Source organism: Myodes glareolus, chromosome 2, assembly GCF_982192425.1.
Source record: "Myodes glareolus chromosome 2, mMyoGla1.1, whole genome shotgun sequence".
Classification (NCBI taxonomy): domain Eukaryota; kingdom Metazoa; phylum Chordata; class Mammalia; order Rodentia; family Cricetidae; genus Myodes; species Myodes glareolus.
Window position 1 is genome coordinate 4060514 of NC_142027.1, and position 27634 is coordinate 4088147.

Below are 27634 nucleotides of genomic sequence, written 5' to 3' on the forward strand. Positions count from 1 at the left end.
CCCCAAATACTGGAAGAAGGATGTCACTGGGTTTGGGGATTTATAGCCTTGCCCCACTTCCAGTTCCTGCTCTCTGATTCATGTCAGCAGCTGAGGTATGATCTCTCAACTTCCAACTCTGGTCCTTTGCTGCCATCTCTCCCCTCCCATAATGGACTAATCCTCTGGAACCATGAACAAAAATTAGTTTCCTAATTAGGTGGTCTCCAAGGTTGCTTATGCTGTGGAAGTGGCTAAAGGATTCTTCTGAAAACACATAGAGGAGGCATCAGACTCTGAAAGAGCTTCAGGGGAGGATAGAAAGAGTTGGTGCATCCAGAGCATCCCCCAGAACACATAGGAAACAGCCAGAGGCACAGAGCAATGATGTCATACAATTCAGTTTACCCTGGGCTGACCTGGGCAAACAGGTATTTTGATAAATAGCCGAGGTTGCCTACTCATTGTATTGAAAAGCTCTCAGGACCTGAGGGAAACACTGAGGAGAACTGTCCTTCTGTATGAGTGATTGTTATTAGTTACTGATGTCATAGGGAGAGTATGGTGGCGGGGTTGAGATGAGTTCAGGCACACTTGGCCAAGTGGGGCGGTCTCTTTATGTAGAGCCATCATCCCACAGTGGGTAGATGCTCAACCGACAGAAAGCCTATGTTCACCTGTGCTGTTCACTTAATCACCCTGTCAAAGGTCTCAACTCCCTACTTTGAGTCAGAAAGAACCATAGGAACAACCATGGACTATTCTTCTATAATATATCAAGACCATTGCTCAAAAGGTTGGGGAGACAGCATAATCCAAAGATGGGCAACACACAAACACTACTACCAAAAAGTAATCGAAATTAACAACCACTGGTCACAACATCACTTAATATCAATGAACTCAATACACATATAAAAAGACACAGGTTAAGAGAATGAATATGAAAACAGGATCCAGCATTCTGCTGTTTACAAGAAACACACCTCAGCCTCAAAGACAGACAGTGCCTAAGAGTAGAGTGTTGGGAAAAGGTTTTCCCATCAAATGAACCTAAGAAAGAAGAGGGTGTGGCTATCATAATATATATAACAAAATTAATTTCAAACTAAAATCATCAGAAGAGATTGAGAAGGAAACTTTATACTCATAATAGGAACAATTCAAGATGAAATCTCAATCCCCCCTAATACAAGAGCACCCATATATGTAAAAGAAATATTACTAACAACTAAATCATACATCAAAACCCACATACTAATAGTAGGAGACTTGAACACTCCACTCTCACCAATGGATAGGTCAACCAGACAGAAACTTAATAGAGAAATAAGAGAACTAAGAGATGTAATGAATCAAATGGACTTAACAGCCATCTATAGGACATTCCACCCAAACACAAAACAATATACCTTCTTCTTAGCTCCTAATGAAACCTTCTCTAAAACTGATTACATACTCGGTAACAAAACAAATTTCCACAGATACAAAAAAAATCGACATAGCCTCATGTGTCTTATTGGATCACCAGGGATTAAAGTTAGAATTTAACAGCAATATTACTCTCAGAAAGCCTAGAAACTCATGGAAATTGAACAGTCAACTACTGAACCACCCCTGGGTTAAGGAAGAAATAAAGAAAAACATTAAAATCTTCCTTGAATTCAATGAAAATGAAGGCACAACATATCCAAACCTATGGGACACCATGAAAGTAGTGTTAAGAGGATAGTTCATAGCACTAAGTGCCCACATTTAAAAACAAAAACAGAGAAAGTTCACATTAGTAACCTAACAGCACACCTGAAAACTCTAGAACAAAAAGAAGCAGAATCACCCAGGAGGAGCAGAAGATGGGAAATAATCAAATTGAGGGCTGATCAACAAAATAGAAACAAAAAAATACAAAGAATCAGTGAAATAAAGAGCAGGTTCTTTGAGAAAATCAACAAAATAGACAAACCCTTATACAAACTAACCAAAAGGCAAAGAAAGGACATCCATATTAACAAAATCAGAAATGAAGAGGGGGTCATTAGCAACAGACCCTGAGGAAATTCAGAGAATCATTAGCTCTTACTACAAAAACCTCCCTCTCCTATAACAAAAACCTGTACTCCACAAAATTGGAAAATGTAACAGAAATAGACAATTTTTTATATAGAAACCATATACCAAAATTAAATCAAGACCAGGTGAACAATTTAAATAGACCTATAAGCTTTGAGGAAATAGAAGCTGTCATCAAAAATCTCTCAACCAAAAAATGCCCAGGGTCAAATGGTTTTAGTGCAGAATTCTACCAGATCTTCCAAGAAGAGCTGATATATATACTTCTAAAAGTGTTCCATATATTAGAAACGGAAAGTTCATTGCCAAATTCTTTTTATGAGGCTATAGATTCCCTGATACCTAAACCACACAAACACTCAACCAAGAAAGAGAATTACAGACAAATCTCACTCATGAACATGGTTGCAAAAATTCTCAATAAAACACTGGCAAACTGAATCCAAGAACACATCAAAAAATCATCTATCATGATCAAGTAGGCTTCATCCCAGAGATGCAGGGTTGGTTCAACATAGGAAAATCTTTCAATGCAATCCATCATATAAATAAACTGAAAGAAAAAAACCCATAGGATCATTTCATTAGATGGTGAAAAAGCATTTGACAAAATTCAACACCCCTTTATAATAAATGTTGAAGAGAGATTAGGGATACAAGGATCACATCTACATATAATAAGAGCAACATACAGCAAACTGGTAGCTAACATAAAATTAAATGGAAAAAACTCAAAGCAATTCCACTAAAATCAGGAACAAGAAAAGGGTGTGCACTCTCTCCATATCTCTTCAATATATTTCTTAAAGTTATAACAATAACAATAAGACAACAAAATGAGATCAAGGGGATTTGAATTGGAAAGGAAGAAGTCAAACTATCATTATTTGCAGATAATATGATAGTTTATATAGGTGACCCCAAAAACTTTACCAGAGATCATACAGATGATAAATACCTTCAGTGATGTGTCAGGATATGAGCTCAACTCAAAAAAATCAGTAGCCCTCCTGTACAACAAGGATAAAGAAGCTGAGAGGGAAATCAGAGAAACATCACCTTTTACAGTAGCCACAAATAACGTAAAGTATTTGGGGATAACACTAACCAAAGAAGTTAAAGATCTATTTGACAAACACTTTAAGTCTTTGAAGAAAGAAATTGAAGAAAATACCAGAAAATGGAAGGATCTCCCATGCTCTTGGATAGGAAGGATCAATGTAGTAAAAATGGCAATTCTACCAAAAGCAATCTATAGATTCAATGGAATCCCAATGAAAATCCAAACACAATTCTTAATAGACCTTGAAAGAACAATAATCAACTTAATATCGAAAAACAAAAAACAGAGGATAACCGAAATAATCCTGTACAATAAAGGAACTTGCAGAGGCATTACCATCCCTGACATCAAGCTGTATTATAGAGATACAAAATGAAAACTGCTTGGTATTGGCATAAAAACAGAGACAATGACCAATGAAATTGAATAGAAGACCCGGACATTAATGCGCAAACCTATGAACACCTGATTTTTGACAAAGAAGCTAAAATTATACAATGAAAGAAAGAAAGCATCTTTAACAAATGGTGTTGGCATAACTGGTTGTCAACCTGTAGAGGAATGAAAATAGATCTATATCTATCACCATGCACACAACTCAAGTTGAAATGTATTAAAGACCTCAATATAAATCTGACCACACTGAACCTGATAGAAGAGAAAGTGGGAAATAGCCTGCAACACATGGGCACGGGAGACCACTTTCTAAATATAACCCCAGTAGCACAGACATTACAAGCAACAATAAATAAATGAGATCTCCTGAAATTGAGAAGCTTTTGTAAAGCAAAGTACACAGTCAATAAGAAAAAGAGGCAGCCTATTTAATGGCAAAAGTTCTTTACCAACCCCACATCAAACAGAAGAGTTATCACCAAAATAAATAAAGAACTCAAGAAATTAGACATTAAAAATAATACAATTTAAAAATGAGGTACTGAACTAAATGGAGAATTCTCAAAAAGAAGAATTTAAATGGCCAAAAGATACTTAGGGAAATGTTTAACTTCTTTAGCTATCAGGGAAATGCAAATCAAAACAACTCTGAGATATCATCTTACACCTGTCAGAATGGCTAAGGTCGGCAAAACCACCAATGATAGCCTATGCTGGAAAGAATATGGAGTAAGGGTAACACTCATCCATTGCTGGTGGGAATGTAAACTGGTACAACCACTTTGGAAATCAGTATGGCAGTTTCTCAAAAAATGGGGAATTAACCTACCTCAGGGCACAGTAATACCACTCTTGGGAATACGCAAAAGATGCACAATCACACTACAAAGTGAAGAATGGATAGAGAAAGTGTGGTACATTTACACATTAGAGTACTACTCAGCAGTAAAAAAACAATGACATGTTGAATTTTGCATGCAAATGGATGGAACTAGAAAATACTTTACTGAGTGAGATAACCCAGACTCAAAAAACGAATATGGTATGTACTCACTAATAAGTGGATACTAGCTATAAACAAAGGACATTGAGCCTATAGTTCATGATCCTAGAGAAGCTAAGTAATAAAATGAACCCAAAGAAAAACATACATAAACTTGCCTGGAAATTAGAAACAGACAAGATCGCCTGACAAAGTTGCAAGCCTTTGGGATGGGAGAAAAAGAAGGGGAGAAGGGGAAGAGGAGAGGAGAAGTGGTTGATTGAGGAGAACTTGAAGTAATGGAATAGCCATCATGGGGTTAGCAAGAAACATGGCTCTAGAAAAATTCATAGGGTACCACAAGGATAACCCCAGCTAAGACAGTAAGCAATAGAGCAGAGTGCGCCTGAACTGGCCTTGCCCTGTAGTCAGGCTGATGATTATCATAAATATCACCATTGAACCTTCATCCAACAACAGATGGAAACAGAGACAGAGAGCCACATTGAAGCACTGGACTGATCTCCCAAAGTCCAGTTGAAGAGTAGAAAGAGTGAGAATATGAACAAAGTGGTCAAGACCATGAAGGGTTCATCCACTGAAACAGTTTACCTGAGCTAATGAGAGCTCACCAACTCCAGCTGGACTGGGAAGGAACAAGCATAGAACCAAACTAGTCCCTCTGAATGTGGTTGAAAGTTGAATGGCTGGGTTGACTGAGGAACATGGGCAGTGGCACTGGAATTTATCTCTACTGCATATACTAGATTTTGGGATCCTATTCTCTTTGAATGTATACCCTGCTCAGCCTAGATATAGTAGGGAGGGACTTGGACCTTCCCAAAAGGAAAGTACCTTACCCTCTCTTAGAATTGAAGGAGGGTGTGATGGGAGGGTGAGTGGAGGGAATGAGAAGAGGGGAGGGAATGGGAATTTGGATTGATATTTTTTTAAAAAATCTAATAAATGAATGAATGAATGAATAAATAAGAGTAAGAGCCTTGCTCCAAGCTCCTTTCTTACATTCCAAGCCTTGCCTGTAGAACAAAGAGCACAACCAGGGACACATCCCTCAGAGGTCAATGACTTTATCTTAAAGATCAGTGTAAGCACGCATCTGACCTCCCATGACTGGCTGGTTCAAGAAGTTTTATCTAAAGCAAGTGGGTATGACCCAGGCCAGTGAAGTCTCACATGGGGATGTTTCTACTCCAGGAAGTCAATGAGTAGATACGGGGCATCCACAATGGCCTGGTGGGTAACAGTGCAGTGTGTGGAGGGAAAGCTGTAGCTGAGGGAAGACCTAGGGAGGCTGTTCACATGGCCTTGTCAGGACCAATCTAAGAACCAAGAAATCAAAGAAGTGGGCCACTTAGGAGGCTTTTCCAATTGTTCAGCTATGGTGGGAAAACACGCGAATGGCCAAACTCACAGATGTACCGTCCCACAGTTCTGAAGTTTAAGTTCCCAAACAGGGAATCAGCTTCTTAGGGAGGACCCTCTTTCCCTACCTTGCTGTGTCTTTGCATAACAGAGATAATTTTAATGTTTCTTCCCACTCTAGATTTTTAAGGTAGGGTCTCTCTAAACAACAGTGACTATTCTGGAACTCACTCTGAGACTAGGCTGACCTTGAACTCAGAGATTGACCTCCTCTGCCTCTAGAGTGCTAGGACCAAATGCAAGTGTCACCATGCCCATCTGTCTCTTTCTGCTCTTATGGGGACACTATTCCCTTTGCCAGGACTTCACAATGCTGATTTCACCTAAACCTGTTCAGCTCCCAAAGGCCCCACGTCCTTTGGCTCGGTGCTCTGGAGGCTCGCTAAGCCTCTGCCTATGAATCAGAGGATGCTAATACAGTCCAGGGCAGGAATCATCTCCAACATCAGGTGGCACCCACAGGGGTGGGGTTGTCTCTGAAGGAATGTTGCACTTTTCTGACCGAGCAGGGAGTTTCCTGCTGTGAAATTACATTTGACCACAATTTTTTTCCTTCTCAGACATGGAAAATGTCCTTTTACCTTGGCTGGAAACACAGATTTGGAGACAGTGTGCCAATGCAGAGGGTAGGGGGTATCTGTGCTGTATTCACGCTCTGTCCCTCAGCCTGTAATCTGATACCTGTTAAAGATGCCAGTATCTTAGATAAATCATCTTTTTCAAAGAACCGACTTTTTACATGCAGTGAAGGTGCAATCATGGACCTTCTGTAATATTCCAGAAAAACTACAGGTGAAACTGAAAATTTTACTGATCCCAATTTATCCACAGTGACAAAAAGGAACAAAAAAATGTTTACAGATTTAAGGAGGTCGAGTAATTATGTTTGTTTTAGGAAAATAAGTTGGTGACTTCAATACACTAAAAATCAAGGCAACAGGGTTTTCTTCTTAGCAAAAATCAAACAAAACTAATTAAAAGCTACATTTTTTAAAGCTCTGAAGAATGGCATTAATAGCAATGCTGGTTATTTTCACCATTCAAGTTAGATGAGTTATATGAGTTATCCAAATTAGATGAGTATTTTGTATTAGATCCTTGGCAACCAAGGTCTGGCGAAATAAAGTCAAGGATGAATCCTTGCACCCTTTGAACCCTACAGTGGATTGAATGTCCCCAGAGGCTCAGACATTTGAATACTCGGTCCTCAATTGGTGGAACCCAACTGGGAAGGACTAGGAGGTGTGGCCTTGGAAGAGGTGTGACATTGGGTGGGCTTTGAATTTCACCATCCTGTTTGCTGTCTCTGTATCATGTTTGTGGATCAGATGGAAGCTCTTAGCTACTGCTCCAGCATGATGTCAGCCTGCCTGCTGCCATACTCCTCACCATGATTTCAATATACTCACACTCTGAAACTGTACACCCCAAATAAACTTTCTTCTACAATTGCATTGGCCATAGTGTCTTAGCACAGCATTATGAAGAGAACTTTGACAAGTGGCAAGTGCTTCACTAAGTCCAATTCCACGTTCCTGATCATGCAACCACCTTAACTCTCACGGCTTTTCCTGGTGAGCAAATTCAGAACTCTGAAAGACATGGCTCCCACAGTCTGCAAGCTGATTTGTCTAGTCTTGGTGACTTTCCAATGCCCAGTCCTCACACCAGTTTTTGTACCTTGGTCACCCCCACCCTGTATGGGCCTTATGCCCCCCATGCTCAACACCTCTGACTACTACCACATGCCTTCCTTCTCTGCCAGCTCCTCCATAAGCTACTCACATCACCAATGTGCTTTGTTGTGCAGGAAACCATGAAGCTGGCCTGGACTACCTACCTTAAGAGGCAGGCATCATAGGTTTTTTCTGTAGAGTCCATGGCTCCTGGCGCACCATGTGCCTTTCAGTACCTGAGAGACCAAGGCACTGTCTCAGGCAGTGAAGTATTCAGGCTACATTGTGTTTCTCTGTATGTTCCCTCAGAAGTCAAGGGAGCATAGAAACCTGAGAGGGAAATTGGTCTTAGACATTGATCTTCTGTACCCTGTGTAGTTTGCAAACTTCATTGTATCCTAGAAACTACAACTGTATTGATCCTGGCAACTATTGTTACATTCTGTTTCTGATTAATGTCTCATAAGTCTGATTGCTCTCCATAAAATTGTCACAGAATCACTTGTACTGTGGCCCCTCCAAATGGCATGATTTAATTCCTCATGGTGATATCAGGTGACCTTGTCATGGTAATAAACTTGGGCACTTACAGCACTGTGTTATGTGGATTTAATTACAGGGTTATACAGCCCACCTTATCATTAGTTGATAACTCTAGAGAAACACAGATATCATCTATCTGCATTTTCTATTATTGTAGACTCTGTTTGAATAGATGATTCAGCACATGGCAACCCAAGGGAAAGTTTTGAACAAGTAGATGAGAATGGAAGAGGTTTCTGTCTCCAACTTCCCACATTTTTTGATTCAGTACATTTTTCCCTCTTGGAAATAGACACATGGTTGATGTGGCTCCTCAACTATTGATGAAAATGTTGATTGAGTCCGGTATGTTTGCTCTCTGCGTCTTTCCTAAGAAATTTTGATTATTTCTGAAAGGTGAGCCTGGTTTACTGCAGAAAAGAAGTGGTCATGTGTTTCATTCTATGCAGTTTATGGGTTGGGGCTTGGGGTCTGGTGGGTGATTAGAGACCCAGTGTGCTTCTGGGGCAGGTTCAGCACTGGGGTGCTCCAGTGTCCCTGTTGCTAGCTTCCCCGAGCACTGGGAAGTCCTTTATCACACAACTGTTTTCCCTTCTTTCTGTTGAAAATGGACTTTTAAAAGAGCACTGATGGCTAACTTTTCATAAGTACTTAGCTCCAAGAATGTAGGGAGGAAGAATAAATGTGACCATGTGTGACCACCAGCTGCCAGATCAGCACTCAAGCCTAAACCTTCTCTGGGAAGAATTTCTTCCTTGGTGACTCTGCTGAACAATGAAAGGTGTAGGTGGACATGGAGTGCTTATTATTCTTCTCCCCCTTTCCCCACTGCCTGAGCTGGCTCATGGCATGTCTCAATGGCTGTCACCTAGGAAGAAATTTGGCTAGATCAGCTGGGATCAGCAACTAGTCACCTTTATTCAGAAGTCAAAAGTCCAATCTCCCCAGTTTGCCTTTGGCCAGCAGAGACACTGAACAGAACCTCATCTAGGCATCATGGTTCACTGCCCCTTTATCCACATCAACATCCCTCACACCGTGTGAAAATATAAGGATTCTACATGCATCTTGTATAGACCAAATGCTGAGACACACACCACAGCAATGCCAGACAGTCACATGGCTTGTGTCAAGAAAGCCATCTAATATTTGTGCATTCTGGTTTATGGCTGAAAAATCATCAAGAAGGAAGGGCATGAAGGAAAGAAGCACCTGCCTCAGTGTGAATCCAGTAACATATATATTGTATAAGAACCAAGAAACAGATTCCCAGAATGGAAAGAAAATCAAAGGTATCAGTTAAGAAAATTGACTTTGTCATGTACCTGAACCATGTAAACACAGGAGTAGCTGTGCCTTTGGTGCCTGAGGGTCAGACTCTAAACACAATAGGGGCATGTCTTTCCATGTGTGCAACATAAATTCCTCAGTTAGAGGTGGGATTGCCCATCTCAAAGGAGCCTTCCTCCATGACTTACAGAATACAGCACTCATCATTCATCCTGCCATAGATCCCCTGGACTCTATGATTTCTTGTGACTGTTGCATACAAGAAACACACCTCAATTTCAAAGACAGACATTACCTCAGAGTAATGGGTTGAGAAAAGATTTTTCAATCAAATGGAATTAAAAAACAAGCTGGTGTAGCTATCCTTGGTGTAGTAGTTTCTTCTGTTTGTGGTTGCTTTTATTGGTTAATTAATAAAGAAACTGCCTTGGCTGAGTTGAGAGGGCAAAACTTAGGTAAGCAGAGAAGACAGAACTGAATTCTGGGAGTAAAAGCAGAGGCAGAGTGTAACATGAGGGGGCCTGCTTGTTGGGGTATCTACCCAACCCAGTCCCCAAGCTAGCAAGCCCCAAAGAAAATCACACAGAGAAACTGATTGGCCCATTAGCTCAGGCTACTTATTAGCTCTTATAGCTTATATTACCCCATTATTCTTATCTACGTTATCCACACAGCTCAGTATCTTTTCCAGTGGGGCAGGTTACATCTTCCTTCTCAGTGATGTGGGTAGGAATGGCAGAGGGAGCTTCCTGCTTCCCAGAATACTCCCGTTCTCTTTGCTCCACCTCTACTTCCTGTCAGCCTATACTTCCTGCCTGGCCAATCAGCATTTATTTAAAACATCATTGACAGAATACAGACAATTCTCCCACACCACTTCCCCTTCTAAAAAAAAGAAAAAGAAAAATATCCACAGTTCATTTTTTTGGGGGAATGTGGGCATAGTATTCCAGGCTACTTCCTGCTGGTTGTGGGTGCTGATAATCTTACGGGGACATAAAGAAAATTATGATCGAGTCCTGACTGGAGTATTCTGTGAGGTTTGATCATCTCAGGCAGCAGTCTTTCATCTGTTCTGGATGTAGAACTCAGATATCTGGGCCATCTGTTCCTACAGGAGATTTCTCAGGCGGTCTTCCTTGATCAAACTGGATTTTTCTTATCTCAGAATGAATCCACAAACTCTCATTTTCTGTGGAAACAAAAGTAAATCCTCTTCTTCAAAGTAACACACCTTTTGACTTCAATTTTGAAGTCAAGGTATTTTCAAAATACCTATCTTGGATTAATTCAACAGCATTTATAAACAAATATCTTTTAGCAGCTGTTGCTCCATCCTCAGCACTCAAACAATTCAAAGAGAGCATAATAGCATACAGTGTCAAGATTTTCTGTGTATTTTCCATGTTTATGCAGCTGTATTTTAACCTCTATTTCTTTTATTTTTACTTTTACTTTTTGAGAGGGGTTCTCTGTATATCTTTGTCCTGGAATAACTCTGTAGACCAGGCCATCCTTAAACTCACAGAGATCTGTCTGTTTTTGCCTCCCCAGTGCTGGGATTAAAGTTGTCTGCTACCACACCTTGAATTTACAGATGTCTGCCTGCCTCAGTCTCCCATGCTTTGGGATTAAAGGCATGTGCTACCATACCTTGAAGTCACAGAGGTCTGTCTGTCACTGCCTCCCAGGCATTGGGATTAAAGGTGAGTACCACCACACCCAACTACTTTCTTTCTTTCTTTTTTACTCTAAGAACTTTAACTTTTAGCCTGCATATATTTTTAACACACTGTAAACCATTTAGAGCTTTTTTTTTCCTTTGAATCTCTCTTTACTGTATATCTCTCTTTTTCTGACTACATGAGTCTTTAAGGAGAGGATTAAAGCTGTAGCTTTGATAGCTGGATCCAGCCCATTCCATAGCTTTCCAGCTTCATGGCAGAGGTACTGGCTGTAGCCATGTTTATTGCCACAACTCTATGGTGTTTCAAGATCCTTGCCAGTAAGCAATCTGCAGCATTCTGCTCACAGACCACACTCAGTTGGACTGCCTGCCTGAAAGAGTCAGAGTTTATCCTGGCAGGTCGACCCAGGAAGTTGGAATCTTAAAATGGTGCAGTTTTTTTCCTGCTAAGGCTGAAAACCGAAAAGCATGTGTTCAGCTTTTTATCAACACTGTTTAAGTGTTTTGTGGCAGGACCTCTTAAAAGAGCTGCAGGGTTTCACAGCTAGAGCTGAGTCAAGTAGCCTCTCTTAGACGAGAGCACTTGCTTGCCTCTAGAAACAAGCAGACCTGAGAAATTACTGCTACCAAGAAAACATGCTTTACTCTATTTAATCCCAAGCTTTCTCAAGCTTTCAGTGGATGTAATTATCCATGTGGGTGCCATATATAACATGAGGGCCGGCTTGTTGGGGTATCTGTAAGCTACAAGAGCTAATAAGTAGCTTGAGCTAATATCCAATCAGTTTCTCGGTGTGATTTTCTTTGGGGCTTGCCGGCTTGGGGACCAGGCGGGACAGATACCCCAACAAACCAGCCCTTCATGTTACAAATGGCTACCCAATGTGGTAACTAACTCTGCATAAAACCTAAGAGGACTTAAAAAGGAATTCTAGACACAAATTTAAAGTTTAACACAGCTTTTTGCTGTTTACTAGTGCGTGCTGTAGAGAGATTTCCTGATTCAGCAACAACAGCAGGAAAAAAGCTGCTCTTTTAAAATACGGCTTCCAAGGAAAGCATCTTTAACAAATGGTGCTGGCATAACTGGATGTCAACCTGTAGAAGAATGAAAATAGATCCATATCTATCACCATGCACAAAACTCAGGTCCAAATGGATTAAAGACATCAACATTAATCCGACCACTTTGAACCTGATAGAAGAGAAAGTAGGAAGTAGTCTACAAGATATAGGCACAGGAGACCACTTCCTAAGCAGAACCCCAGGAGCGCAGACAATAAGAGAAGCAATGAATAAATGGGACCTCCTGAAACTGAGAAGCTTCTGTAAAGCAAAGGACACTGTCAGTAAGACACAAAGGCTACCTTTGGACTGGGAGAAGATCTTCACAAACCCCTCATCAGACAAAGGTCTGATCTCCAAAATATACAAAGAACTCAAGAAACTAGACACTAAAACTCTAATTAACCCAATTAAAAAATGGGGTACTGAACTGAACAGAGAATTCACAACAGATGAACTCCGAATGGCCAAAAGGCACTTAAGGTCATGCTCAACCTCCTTAGCGAGCAGGGAAATGCAAATCAAAACAACATTGAGATATCATCTTACACCTGTCAGAATAGCTAAAGTCAAAAACACCAATGATAGCCTATGCTGGAGAGGATGTGGAATGAGGGAAACACTCATCCATTGTTGGTGGGAATGCAAACTTGTGCAGCCACTGTGGAAATCAGTGTGGCGGTTTCTCAGGAAACTGGGAGTCAACCTCCCTCAGGACCCAGCAATTCCACTCTTGGGAATATACCCAAGAGATGCCCTATCATACTACAAAAGCATTTGTTCAACTACGTTCATAGCAGCACTATTTGTAATAGCCAGAACCTGGAAACAACCTAGGTGCCCCTCAATAGAAGAATGGTTAATAAAGGTGTGGAACATATACACATTAGAGTTCTACTCAGCGGTAAAAAACAATGGCATCTTGAATTTTGCATGCAAATGGATGGAAATAGAAAACGCTGTATTGAGTGAGGTAAGCCAGACCCAAAAAGAGGAATATGGTATGTATTCACTCATATGTGGATTCTAACCATAATTAAAGGTCTTTGAGCCTATTATTCGTGATCCTAGAGAAGCTAAGTAAGAAGGTGAACCTGTTGAAAATCATGTAGCTATCTGCCTGGAGATTGGAAATAGACAAGAGTCCCAGGTAACCTCGGGTGCATGGGGGCGTGGGAGGGTTGTTAGAAGGGGAGAGGGTTAGAGAGAAGGGAGTAGGGGAGGAATGGGGAAAGCTAGGTGGACTGGGATGGGGGGAGGGAGGAAGGATGTATATGAGATCAGGGAAGAATATATTTCAACTAAGGGAGTCATTTTAGGGTTTACAGGAGACTTGATTATAAATGGGATCCCAGGTCCAAGGAGAGATCCCCAGACTGTTCTCTAGACAGAGGAGAGGGTGCCTGAACCGACCTTGGCCTATAACCATACTGATGAAGATTTTGCTTATCACCATAGATCCTTCATCTGACGATGGATGGCGATACAGACGGAGACCCACATTGGAGCACCGGACTGAGCCCCCCATGGTCCAAATGAGGGACAGAAGGAGGAAGAACATGAAAAAAACTCAGGACCGCGAGGGGTGCGATCACCCACTGATACAAGGGGACTGATCTAATGAGAGTTCACCAAGGCCAGTTGGACTGGGACTGAACGAGCATGTGATCCAACCAGATTTTCTGAATGTGGCCGGATTCTCTGAATGTGACTGGCCCGGAGCCTTTCTGAAAAGCCACTGACAATGACACTGGGACTTGTTTCCTCTGCATATACTGGATTTTTGGGATCCAGTCTGTTTGGATACTCACCTTCAGGGACCTGGAAGGAGGGGGGAGGAACTTGAACTTCCCACAGGGCTGGAAGCCCTGACTGCTCTTAGGGATGGAGAGGGAGGAGGAGGGGGAGGGGGAGAGGGGGAGGGTGTTGGGAGGAGGGGCTGAAATGGAAACTTCCATAATTTAATAAACTTTGAAACAAAATTTTAAAAAAATACGGCTTCCTGGGCTCTGCCTCTGGTGCAAACTCCGCTTATGGAGCATTTCTGGGCCTGGACATTTGTGTGCCCACTTGGAGTCAGGAACAAAGCAGCTGAGACAATGCCCATGGCTTGGCTCTTCCTGCCTGAGTAGGTAGCAGGATCAGGTCTACTGGAAAGTGGTGGTTTTAAAATATCAGTTTCTGGGCTGTGCCACCATCGTGGACTCTGTCTGGCTCTTGTGGGAGACAGAGTTTTTGAATGGAGCATTTGGGGTAAAGTGCTACAATTTATTTGATGGCAACTAGACTCGCTCTGTGTCTAAAAGGGGGTCATTACATGTGTGACTCAGAGGCATGAGCAGCTCTGCCATGCTAGCGGTGCAATGTGCAAGGCTCAGAGGCATGAGTGGCTCTGCCATGTTGGACTGCTTGTGGCAAGCCCACAGTGCCTGTTTTTGACCTAGAAATGTCACAGCTTAGATTCTTAAGTGCTTATCAATTTAAAACTGCAAAGCAAAAATGCTCCTAGATAGTAAAAAAGTACAGATTCACAATAGGACAGATTCAGACATAAAGGACCTCAAAATAGGTCACAGTGTTGGATGACTGTACGTAGGCTTGGAAGAGAGAAGAAAAAGAATATAGAGAATAAAGTTAATGCCTTAACAAAAGGGTAAAGTCTTTAAAGAGACAGTACAGATGGTTATAGATTAAAAGAAATAAAAATAAACCACATAAAAATGGAAAATTCACAGAGAGTCTGGATTATGTGCATTGTGTTTTCTTTAAAATTTTTGACTGTGAAGGAGCTAAGTAGAGAGACATTTCATTATATGGGCTGCCAACCTAAACCAAAATGGATATCATAAGGGTATTATGACTTCAGAATTTGGATCAAAGGATATGATACTTTGGAAAAGAGATTCTTCTTTTGTTTTCACAGAAGATAAGACCCTGTGGATTGCTTCTATCCCAGTATAGTATGATAGACCACGCCCTCCAGAAAGGTTGCTGTGAACACCCTCAAAAAATTGCTTCACTCAACTGCTGGCTGAGATGAACCTGGTACACAGGACACACCATGAAAAACCTGATTAACAGCGCCCTCATACAGCATGAAGCAGTTTGAAGAGAAATAACTACATCCATATTCCCAAATATTGTTTATAAATGTTCTTTCACATTTAAAGGGGTATATGATTTAGATATGAATTATTTGCATTGTATGGATTTTAAGGTCAATTTTGTTTTATGTATATGTATTTTTGATCTTGATTAAGGTATTGTGATTGTGTAGTTCATTTTTAAAATGTAGTGTATAATTAGGAAATATAGGTTGTTAATGGATAATCATCAATAAAGTCAAGCTTGGAGTCATGTTAGTTGGATTTTCTGGATATTTAGAGATATGTTTCAGTTAAATAGGCATTCTTCATAACTTTCAAAGACTACAGAATATGGCATTTAATGTTTTAATAACTTAGGGCTTTTCATGGCAGTGAGACATATCTGCTCCTGGCAGCACCAATCTACTTCAAGGGGAAGATGGACATCCAAGAGGCTCCTTTTGGAGTTGGTTAGCCATCTGGGCAAGAAACTGCTCTTGCCTGGACTTTTGCATAAACTGGACACAAAGAACCTGCAGAGAGAGGACTGCTGAACTTGCCTAAAGGTGAGATAATTCATTGGGGTTCCTGATTCATGAAAGAGTCTGTGGGACATTCTGCAGGATACAGCAAACAGTGACTGATCTGCCTTTGAAATTTCCTGCTTCGTGAAAATGTCTTTGAATACTATGGGTCTGAAGGTCGAAGATGGATGCCCAATGGTACAAAAGCGTGACTGTACAGACAGCAAGTCTCTGTCATTTCTAGAGTTTGGAAGTTGCTTATTTCTTGTTTACTTAGGTAATATTATATACTTCTGGAGTCTTTGATGGAGTTGAAGAATAAATAGATAGTTATGGTTTTCCTTAGTTATGATAAAAGATAAAGTAGATATAAATATTGTAACTGTAATTCTTGCTTGATAACTTTTGCTATATGTAATTTTACTATGTTAACATGAAAGCCTTTCTTTTTGTTTAAACAAAAAAAGGGGAAATGATGGAGGAGGATCATCTGTCTATATGTTACTTTCATTGGTTAATAAAAGAAACTGCCTTGGCTTTTTGATAGGGCAGGATTTAGTTAGGAGGAATAGACAGAACAGAATGCTGGAAGAAAAATGCAGAGTCGGACAGATGCCATGGAGTCAGCTGCCAGGTCAGACATGCTGAATCTTTCCCAGTAATCCACCACCTCGTGGTGCTGCACAGATTATTAGAAATGGATTAATCAAGATGTGAGAATTAGTCAAGAAGAGGCTAGAACTAATGGGCCAGGCAGTGTTTAAATGAATACAGTTTCCATGCAATTATTTCAGGTAAAGCTAGCCGGGAACCAGGTGGCAAGACACAGCCTGCTGCTCCTTCTACAGCAGAGAGACACTATGGAGCCGCCAGAGACAGACGTGCCAAATCTTTCCTGATAGGTCACAGCCACATAGCAATACACAGATTAATGGAGATGGGTTAAACAAATATGTAAGAGTTAGCCAATAATAAGTTAGAGCTAATGGCCAAGCAGTGTTATAATTAGTACAGTTTCTATGTGGTTATTTCAAGTGTAAGCTAGGTGGGACAAACAAGCAGCCTGCTCCCTCCAACATATCTTAATATCAAACAAAATAGACTTCAAATGAAAATTAATTAAAAGAGATAGAGAAGAACATTTTTTATTCAACAGGGGAAAAATCCATTACGATGAGGTCTCAATTCTGAACATTCGTGTCCCAAATTCAAGGGCACTCACATTTGTAAAAGAAACATTACTAAAGGTTAAAGCGACCTCAAATCTCACACACTAATAGTGGGAGACTTCACCACCCAACTCTCACTAAGAGACATGTCTGCCAGACAGAAACTTAACAGAGAAATAAAAGAAGTAGCAGATGCTATGACTCAAATTTGCTTGACAGACTTCTAGTAAATATTTCACCCAAATACAAAAGAATATATCTTCTTCTTAGCACCTCATGGAACATTCCCTAAAATTAACCATATACTCTGATGGGGAAGCTCAGTCAATCATATTCTGTTTAGGGTGTGTCTCCCTGGGGCCAAAAAAAAAAAACAAATAAATATCCAGGTGTGCTTGCCTCTGCCCTTTCTGGTCCCTGCACTCCTGGATCACTGGAACCCTGGCTTTATAAGTTTCCTTTCTTCTGTCTAGTAAAGCTAAATATTTTATATTAAGCTAGTCTAGTTAACTCTAACTACCGATCAACCATGCCCATCAATACTCAGTCACAAAGTAAATCTGAATAGATACAAAAATGGAATAACCTCATATATCTTATCAGATTACTATGACTTAAAATTAAAATACAACAACAAAACAAATTGCAGAAAGCCTACAAAGTCATGGAAATGAGATAATGCTCAACTGAATCACCACTGGGTCAAGAAATAAATAAAAAAAGAAATTAAAGACTTCCTAAAATTCAATGAAAATGAACGCACAACATACCCAAACCTATGAGACACTGTGAAAGCAGCATTAAGAGGAAAGTTCATAGCACTAAGTGCCTACATAACAAATTTGGAGAAATCTTATATTAGTGACTTAACAACATATCTGAAAGCTCTAGAACAAAAAGAAGCAATTTCACACAGAAAAAATAGACATCAAGAAAAAATAAAATTGAGGGCAGTAAACAGAAATAAAGAGAATGATACAAAGAATCAATTAATCAAAAGTTGGTTTTTCAACAAAATTAACAGGATAGACAAATTCTTATCCAAACTAGCCAAAAGGCAGAGAAAAAAATTTCAAAATTAACAAAATCAGAAATTAAATGCAAATCAAAATGACTCTGAGATAACATCTTATAGCAGTCAGAATGGTTAATATCAAAAACACCAATGTCACTTTAGCTAGAGAGCATGCAGAATAAGGGAAACAGTCCACCATTGCTGGTGGAGTATCAACTAGTACAGTAACCTTGGAAAACAGTATGGTGGTTTCTCAGAATATTGGGACTCAGTCTACCTTAAGACCAAATAATACCACTCTTGGGCATATACCCAAAAGATACTCAATCATACTACAAGGACATTTATTCAAGTATGTTTAGAGCAGCATTATTTTTAATAGCCAGAAACTAGAAATAATCTAGATGCCCCTCAATCAAAGAATGAATAAAGAAAATGTGGTACATTTACACAATGGAGTACTACTCAACAGTAAAAACAATGGCATCTTGAAATTTGCATACAAATGGATGGAACTAGAAAAAAAACATTCTGAGTGAGGTAACCCAGACCTAAAAGACAAACATGGTATGAACTTACTCATAAGTGGATCTTAGATGTAAAGCAAAGGATAACTAGCCAATAGACCCTAGAGAAGCTAAGTAACAAGGAGAACCCTAAAAGCAACACACATGGATCATACTAGGAAGAAGAAACAGATAAAATCTTTTGGGTAAACTGGGTGCTGGGGTTGGGGAATATGGGAGGGGAAAGAGGAAGAGAACATGAGGAAAGAGGGTGGTCAAGTTGTGGGAGGGATAAAAGGAAGAGCAATGAAAGAGATATCTTGATAGAGGGAACCATTTTGGGGTTAGGGAGAAATCTGGTGCTTGGGAAATTCCCAGGAACCCACCAGGATTACACCAGCTAAGACTCCTAGCAATAGTGGTGAGGGTGCCTGAACTGCTCCTCTCCTGTAGTCAGATTGATGATTACCCTCATTGTAATTATATAACCTTCATCCTGAACCTGATGGAAACAGATGCAAAGATCCACAGTCAAGCACTGGACCTGGCTCCTGGAGTCCAGTCAAAGAGAAGGATGAGGGATTACATGAGCAAGGTGGATCAAGATCACTATGGAGAAACCAACAGAAACAGCTGATTCCAGCTACTGGAAACTCATGGACTCTGGACTGACAACTGGGGAGCCTGCTTGGGACCCAACTAGTACCTCTGAATGTGGGTGACATTTGTGTGGCTTGGCCTGTTTGTGCCCATGGCAGTGGGACCAGGATTTATCCAGGGTACATGAACTGACTTTTTGGAGCCCATTCCCTATGGTGAGATACCTTGCTCCACCTTAATGCAGGGGACAGGGACTTGGTCTTCCCTGGACTTGATATGCCAGGTTTTGTTGACTCCCCTTGGGAGGCCTTATGCTCTCTAATGAGTGGGTGGAGGTTGGGGAGCCATCGAGGATGGGAAGGAGGGAGAACTGAGATTGATATGTAAAATATAAAGATTAAAAAGAAAGAAAGCAAAACAAACATACAAACATAATACTGTTATCAATTCTGTCCATAAATTCCAAATCTAAAATTATTTTATAGCAAATCATGAATTTATAAAGTTTGCTAAACAAAATTTGAGTAAACACAGAATAATTAGACAATAAGTTTATAATCAAATGTTGACCTGCCTCCATGCTAAAGTACAACCCAGAAAAGATTTAAGGACAAGTTTTGCAAAGATTTTAAAGCAACAACAAGGATTATATATATTTATATAATACATGAATGATTTCAAAGAAACAGAATATCTGGGCATGATGTCACATACCAATAATCCCAATATTTGGGAGGTAGAGTGCAGTGGTTTGAATAGGTATGGCTCCATAGACTCATGTGTTTGAATGCTTGGTCCATAGGGAGTGGCACTATTAGGAAGTGTAGCCTTGGTCATATATGTGTGGTCTTCTTATAAGAATTTTGTACGGTGGAGCTTTGAGGTCTCATATGCTCAAGCTATGTCCAGTGTGACACACAGTCACCTGCTGCCTGCAGATCAAGATATTGAACTCTCAGCTCCTTCTCCAGTACCATGTATTCCTGCATACTGCCATGCTTCTCACCATGATAATAATGAACTAAACCTCTTAAACTGTATGCCAGCCTCCATTAAATGTTTTCTTTTATAAGAGTTGCTGTGGTTATAGTGTCTCTTCAAAGCAATAAAGCCCTCAGAAAAAGATATATCGTTTTCTATGCATTCATAATCAAAATATCCAATGTAATTAACTGCATTAAAACACTGAAGACAGGGAGAAGAAATGTCCCAGTGGTTGAGAGCACTTTCTGCTCTTTCAGAGGACTCAAATTCAGTTCTGAGTTGCCATTTGGGCAGTTCACAATCTCCTGTAATTCCTAAGCTAAGGGATCCAATGCCCTCTTCTGTCACACATGGTCATGTGCACACATGATATACACTCACAAAGACACATACACAAACTAATAAAACATACTAAAACTTATTGTTTAATATAAAGATATCCTACATATGAACAATAGAACTGTTAAGAATATAATTAGGTTATGATGCTCTTACAGTATGTTTTCTCTTTTCCCAGTGGTTTTTTTTCTTGTTTTTGATTTTCAATGTTTTTCTGTGTAGCCCTGACTCTCCTGGAATCCACTCTATAGACCAGGCTAGTCTTCAATTCAGAGATCCACCTGTTTTTGCCTCCCACGTCCTGGGATTAAAAATATGCATCACCACTTCTCAGCTCCTCTACGGTATTATTAATAAAAATTCATAACTACATTCTAATGAAAATAAATGTCAGGCAAGTTCAAACTGAAAAATATTCTATGGAACAATTGTCCTGACCCTTCCCAGTACGTTCAACTCATGAGATGCAAATACTGAGATTCTATTACAGAGTGACTAGGAGAAGAAGAGATGAAAACCATGTACTACATGCAATTCTGGGTATTATCCCAGACCAGAATGACATTAACAAGAACACTGTGCAACATGAAAACAGTCTGGAATTTAAGCATATTGAGTCAGGTGTTGTGATGCATGCCTGTAATACCAGCACTAAAAAATTGAGACAGAAGGATTGAGTATTTGAGGCCAGCCTCAGCTATAGAGCAAGACTCTGAAAACTATGATCCTGTAATAATAAATAAATAAACAAATAAGTTGTGTCTGCTCTGAAACCAACAAATTACATTCTGACAGAATAACAATTCTGAAAACTGAGAACAGTTTTAACTCAACTTGACAAGTGAACTTGAAATTCACATGGAGGACAAAAACTGACCAGCACATTACAAAGAAAACAAAGGGAAACCTGCTGCCTGTGAATCCTGACATTCAGTCATAAGACAGGAATGTATTGGCGAGGTACAGGCAAAGAGAATAATGTCATGAACTAAATGGTGTCCTCCTAACAGTCATGGCAGAGTTCTGTCCCCCGTGAGGCACAGCCTTCTAGCTGTAATTAAGGTTAGATGATGAGGCTCCAGGGTGGGGCCCTAATTCAATAATATTCAATATATTAGATATATTGAATATAATATTCAATAATAATATTCAATTGACTATTAGAAGACAAAGAAAAAATGCCAGGCCTTTCAAATGACAGAAAGTGGAAGTCTGCAACCAGAAGAGAGACCTCGCCAGGAGCCAGCCGCTCAAAGACTTTGACCTAAGACTTACTTGGTCTCTACAAGTTTCTACTCTAAGTCACCTTGACTAAGATGTCTCTATAGCTGACATCACAGTGAAAATTAGGGTTCTAAGGGAATGGTGTTCACAGGTAAGTGAAGGCTCTAACAAGCCTATGTAACCACTAAGAAAGAGGCATCAAAATGAAAAATGAGCAGAAGGTACAAACAGATCCCTCACAGAAGAGCAACGCCAAGGGGTAGGCAGATAGACAGACTTCCTTAATACGAATGGGAAATGTCCCCCATATGAATAAATTATTGGTCCTCAATTTCTGGCCCAGTCTTGGGGAGGAAATGGGCCCTTTTATATAGAAGCAAAACTGGATAAAGTGGGGGCAGACATTTAAGAATTGTAGCCTGGCCTCCTTCTCACCTAAGCTATAGAGCTGACTGGTTGGTGTGGTTTGACTAGTCCCCTCATCTTCCTGCAGCCAGAGATAGGAGCTGGTACTGACTCCATGTCGTCCCTGCTGTAATGGACTGTACCTTCTCCCCTGTGATCCCAGGGCAATCCTTCCTCTCAAGTTACTTCTGTCTTGTCAAGAATTTGGTCATAGTGACAAAGAGACAGAGATACGGTGTAGGAGAATGGTCTGGATTCTGTAAATTTTATTTTAAATAAAAGCTGATTGACCAGAAGTCAGGCAGGAAGTATAGACAGGACAACCAGACAGGAAGTAGAGGTAGGTAAATGAGAACAGGAGAATTCTGGGAAGAAGGAAGCCCATTCCTTGGGAGTCCTGCCCTATCCACAGAAGAAGCAATATGTGACTGCCTCACTGAATAAGGTATTGAGCCACGTGGCTAACATAGACAAGAATAATGGATTAATATAGGTTGTAAGAGTTAATAAGAAACCTGAGCTAATGGGCCAATCAGTTTATAGTTATTGTAGACCTTTGTGCGATTTCTTTGGGACTTAACGATTGCAGAAACTGGGCAAGACAGAAAACCCTGACAACAGAGATGTCATAGATAGATGATGGATGATAAATAGATAGTTGATAAATAGATGAAAGATAGATAGATGTTAGATAGATAGTAGATAAATAGATAGGTAGATTGATAGATAGATAGATAGATAGATAGATAGATAGATAGATAGATAGATAGATGGATGGATGGATGGATGGATGGATGGATGGATGGATGGATGGATGGATGGATGGACGGACGGACGGACAGACGGACAGATAAATGAGGGATAGATAATAGATTATAAATAGATATGCGGTAGATGATAGAGAGATGATATGTGATTTTAAATCAAAGATGATTGACAGATAATAGATATACCAAAAAGATATATAATAGAAGTTAGGTAAATTATATAGATTATAAATAGAAGATAGATGATAGATTGATGAAAACATACATGATAGACTACTGATAAGTGATAGAGAAGGATAGATGATAGATAGATTACAAGCTGATTGATAGATACACCAGATAGATATTAGATGATAGACAATATATATTATGAATAGAAAATAGACAAGTGATCGGTACATAGATGATAGAAGACTAATAGGTGGTGGATAGATGATAGACAAGAAAATATAGATAATAAATACAAAGAAAGTTGAAAGCTGCATCAGCCAATCAATAGATGATGATGGCAGATTGATAAACAAGAGACAGAGAAATCATAGGCTAAGACCTATACATTAATGAAAACACTGCCAGCTATGCTAGAATCAGGTAATGCATATTTTTCTTCCTCATTTTTGGTTTTTTGAGACAGGGTTTCTCTGTGTATCCTTGGCTGTCCTGGAACTTACTATGCTGACCAGGCTGGCCTTAAACTCAGAGAGATCAGCCTGCCTCTGACTCCTGAGTGCTGGGATTATTGGTTTGTACTACCACCCAGTGATGTGGGAGTCTTCTCTGTGTGCTGTGATTAGCATTAATGAAGAGACTGCCTTGGCCAGTTGATAGGGCAGAACTTAGGTAGGCAGGGAAGACAGAATTGAATGCTGAGAGGAAGAAGGCAGAGTCAGAGAGATACCATGGATCTCCTTATAGAGTCAGACATGCTGAATCTTTGCTGGTAGGCCACAACCTCATGGTGATATATAAATTAATATAAATGGCTTAAATTAAGATGTAAGACTTAGCAAATAAGAAACTAGAGCTAGTGGGCCAAGCAGTGATTTAATTAATATAATTTCTGCTCTGGGCAGGCAGAACAAACTATCAACTCCTCTTCCTACAGCCTGCCTTAAGTAAATGTATCTTAAAAATTGAGATGGAGTTACTATTTTTTCTATAAACACAAATGTAAAGGTCCAGTGAGTCTAAGTCTTGGCCAAGCTGTGGGAAACCAGGCACTGAGTAACTGAATCATATGGTTGGTAGAAGTGTGATTTAGTGCAGACCCTACCCTCAAAGAATGAAGTACAGATTGAGACCAATATAGAACGTCCCTGGAAGTCAATTATACTCATACAGGTAGATCTTTAATCTACAGGAAATCACACAGTTGTGCAAGAGGAGACAGATCAGGAATGCCTACCACTGTGATTTATATAAAAATGCAAAACATATAGATATCCAACCATAGTGATGAATATAAAGAAATTAGCACCACAGTTTAATAAAAGCAGATTTCAAAAGCATAATAGTAGTGACATGAGATAGATACTCACACATAAAGATAAGAACACGCACACAGGAAGGATGGAGGAAGAATCCAGAGCAGGGAGAAAGGGTAGAAGGCAGGGAGAGAAATGAAAGGTGACACTTTATGACCAACTTACTTTTTACTATCTCACCTTATAAGTCACAAGCAGGTGCCGCCCATGTGACAGGGACATGCTCATACAAAGCTTGTCTGCAGCTCTCTGACTTTTCCACATGTCTGAAATAGTTTACAATTTTAAGAAATATGCATTTAGCTGTGCAGTGGTGGGACATGGCCTTAATTCCAGCAGTCGGGAGACAGAGGCAGGAGGATCTGTGAGTTCAAGGCTAGCCTGGTCTACAAAGGCCAGTTCCAGGACAGCCTCCTGAACTACAAAGAAATGCTGTCTCAAAAAAACCAAAAGAAGAAGGAGAAGAAGGAGGAGAAGGAGAAGGAGGAGGAGGAGGAAGAGGAAGAGGAAGAGGAAGAGGAAGAAGAAGAAGAAGAAGAAGAAGAAGAAGAAGAAGAAGAAGAAGAAGAAGAAGAAGAAGAAACAAAAGAAATTCCTATCTAACCTGAGTAGCCTTGACAACATATTATGGTAAAATAACATGAAAAAATGAAAAGCAATCTGGAAATCTGGATCATTTGCACTGCCTGATCCTCTTCATCCCCCTTTTATATAGCCTGGGACAACAAAGAAGTAGAATGTGATACAGAAGATCCAACTGAAGCTCTAAGAAGAATTTGAATAAAATCCAAACAAGAGAGAGGCATAATGAATGATCAAGGTAAAGTGTACCCAAAAGAGGGAGAAAACCAGGTGACCCTAACCTTGTTAAGAAAGAATAAAAGCCCCGCCAATCTAGAAGAAGAAATTCCCAGAAGTGGATCAAAGGTGAGCTTGATAAATGTACTGCTCCCCAGGGAAACTGGGAATACCCAGTAAGCAAAACACAACAAACATAGAAAATTGCCAGAGACCCAGGAGAATAGCAGAGAAAATTGCAGAGCTAATACATGGCAATTAACACACCCCTAGGGAACAGGGATATGAGGTCTTGTAAAACATAAAGATATAGATATGATATCTATATATCTAGATAGATGTAGATATACATATAGATATAGATGTAGATGATATAGATATACATATACATATAGATGTAGATACAGATATAGATATAATGGCCTTTGCCATTCTACTGAGCCACAAATATATATATATATATACATGGTGCGGGAGAATTATCTGTATTCTGTCAATCATATTTTAATAAAACGCTGATTGGCCAGGCAGGCAGTATAGGCGGGAAAGCCAGACAGGAAGTAGGGGTGGAGCAAAGAGACTGGGAGTATTCTGGAAGCAGAAGCTCTCTCTCAGCCACTCCTGCACAGACCACCGAAGAGGCAACATGTAAGCTGTCACACTGAGAAAGGTACTGAGCCCATGTGGCTAAAATAGATAAGGATAATGGGGTAATATATGTTATAAGAGCTAATAAGTAGCCTGACCAAATGGGCCAATCAGTTTATAACCTTATGGAGTCCTGTGTGTAATTTCTCTTTGGGATTTGCCGGCTGTTGGGGTACCGGGCGGGACGGAAACCCCAACAAGCCGGCCCTCATGTTACATATGGCGCCCAGACGTGGATAACTGAATCCACAGAAAGCTTGAGAAAGCTTGGAAAAGAATAGAGTAAAGCATGTTTTGTTGGTAGCAGCAATTTCTCGGGTCTACTTTGCTTGCTAGAGGCGGGCAAGTGCTCTCATCTAGGAGAGGCTTCTTGACTCAGCCTTGGCTGCAAAACCTTGCAGCTCATTGGGAGGTCCTGCCACGAAACACTTGGATGCTGTTGGTGGAGAGCTGAGCGCATGCTTTTCGGTCGTAGCAGGAAAAAAGCTGTGCTGTTTTGAAGTGCCGGCTTTCTGGGCTGTCCTGCCAGGACAAACTCTGACTCTTGCAGGCAGGCAGTCCGACTGAGTGTGGTCTGTGAGCAGAATGATGCAGCTTGCTTGCTAGCAAGGACCTTGAAACACGACAAGTTGTGGCAGTGAACACAGCTGTGGCTGGTATCTCAGCTATGAGTCTGGAAAGCTAAGGAATGAGCTGAATCTAGCTGTCAAAGCCACGGCTTCCCATATTGCTTTGTAAATTAAAGGCTCATGTGGTCAGAAAAAGAGAGATAAACAGTAAAGAGAGATTCAAAGATGAAGAAAACCTCTAAATGGTTTACAGTGTGTATATGCAGGCTAAAAGTTAAAGTTCTTAAAGTTAAAAGGAAAGAGAGTAGTTGGGTGTGGTGGTACACACCTTTAATCCCAATGCCTGGGAGACAGAGGCATATTGACCTCTGTGACTTCAAGGGGTAGAGGTAGATTGACCTCTGTGACCTCAAGGTGTGGTAGTACACGCCTTTAATCCCAATGCCTGGGAGGCAGAGACAGATCTCTGTGAGTTCAAGGTGTGGTAGCATACACCTTTAATCCCAGCACTGGGGAGGCAGAGACAGGAGGATCTCTGTGAGTTCAAAGACAGCCTGGTCTACAGAGTTATTCCAGGACAAAGATATACAGAGAACCTGTCTCAAAAAGTAAAAGTAAAAATAAAAGAAATAGAAGTTAAAATAAAGATGGAAAATACACAGAAAATCTTGATACCGTATGTTATTATGCTCTCTTTGAATTGTTTGAATGCTGAGGAAGGAGCAACAGCTGCTAAAAGACTTTTGTTTATAAATGCTGCTGAATTAATCCAATATAGATATTTTGAAAATACCTTGGCTTCAAAACTGAAGTCAAAAGGTATGTTACTTTGGAGAAGAGATTTTGTTTTTGTTTCCACAGAAAACGAGAGGCTTTGGATTTATTCTGAGTTAAGAAAAATCCAGTATGATCAAGGAAGGCCACCTGAGAAATCTCCGACAGGAACAGATGGCCCAGATGTCTGAGTTCTTCATCCAGAACAGGTTCAAGACTGCTGCCTGAGATGATCAAGACTCACAGGATACTCCAGTCAGGACTTGATGATAATTCTAAATTTTCTTTAGGTCCCCTTAAGACTATCAGCGCCCCCAACCAGCAGGAAGTAGCCTGAAATACTACGCCCACATTCCCAACAAATGGATTATGGGTATTTTCCTTTGTTTTAAAAAAAAAAAGAGGGAAATGGTGCGGGAGAATTATCTGTATTCTGTCAATCATATTTTAATAAAACGCTGATTGGCCAGGCAGGCAGTATAGGCGGGAAAGCCAGACAGGAAGTAGGGGTGGAGCAAAGAGACTGGGAGTATTCTGGAAGCAGAAGC

At 40.2% G+C, this 27634-nt stretch overlaps 2 protein-coding genes across 2 annotated transcripts in view; both read right to left on the reverse strand.

The window, feature by feature from the left end:
• LOC125392825 (beta-1,3-galactosyltransferase 5) overlaps window positions 1–27634 on the reverse strand; it is a 580132-nt gene that overhangs the window by 438509 nt on the left and 113989 nt on the right. The window lies entirely within an intron of this gene.
• The window catches only part of LOC125392949 (beta-1,3-galactosyltransferase 5-like), a 37659-nt gene that overhangs the window by 8217 nt on the left and 1808 nt on the right, over window positions 1–27634 (reverse strand). Inside the window, 1 exon segment of the mRNA XM_087898727.1 lies at window positions 7774–7939. The gene's annotated coding sequence lies outside the window, so the exon portion shown is untranslated.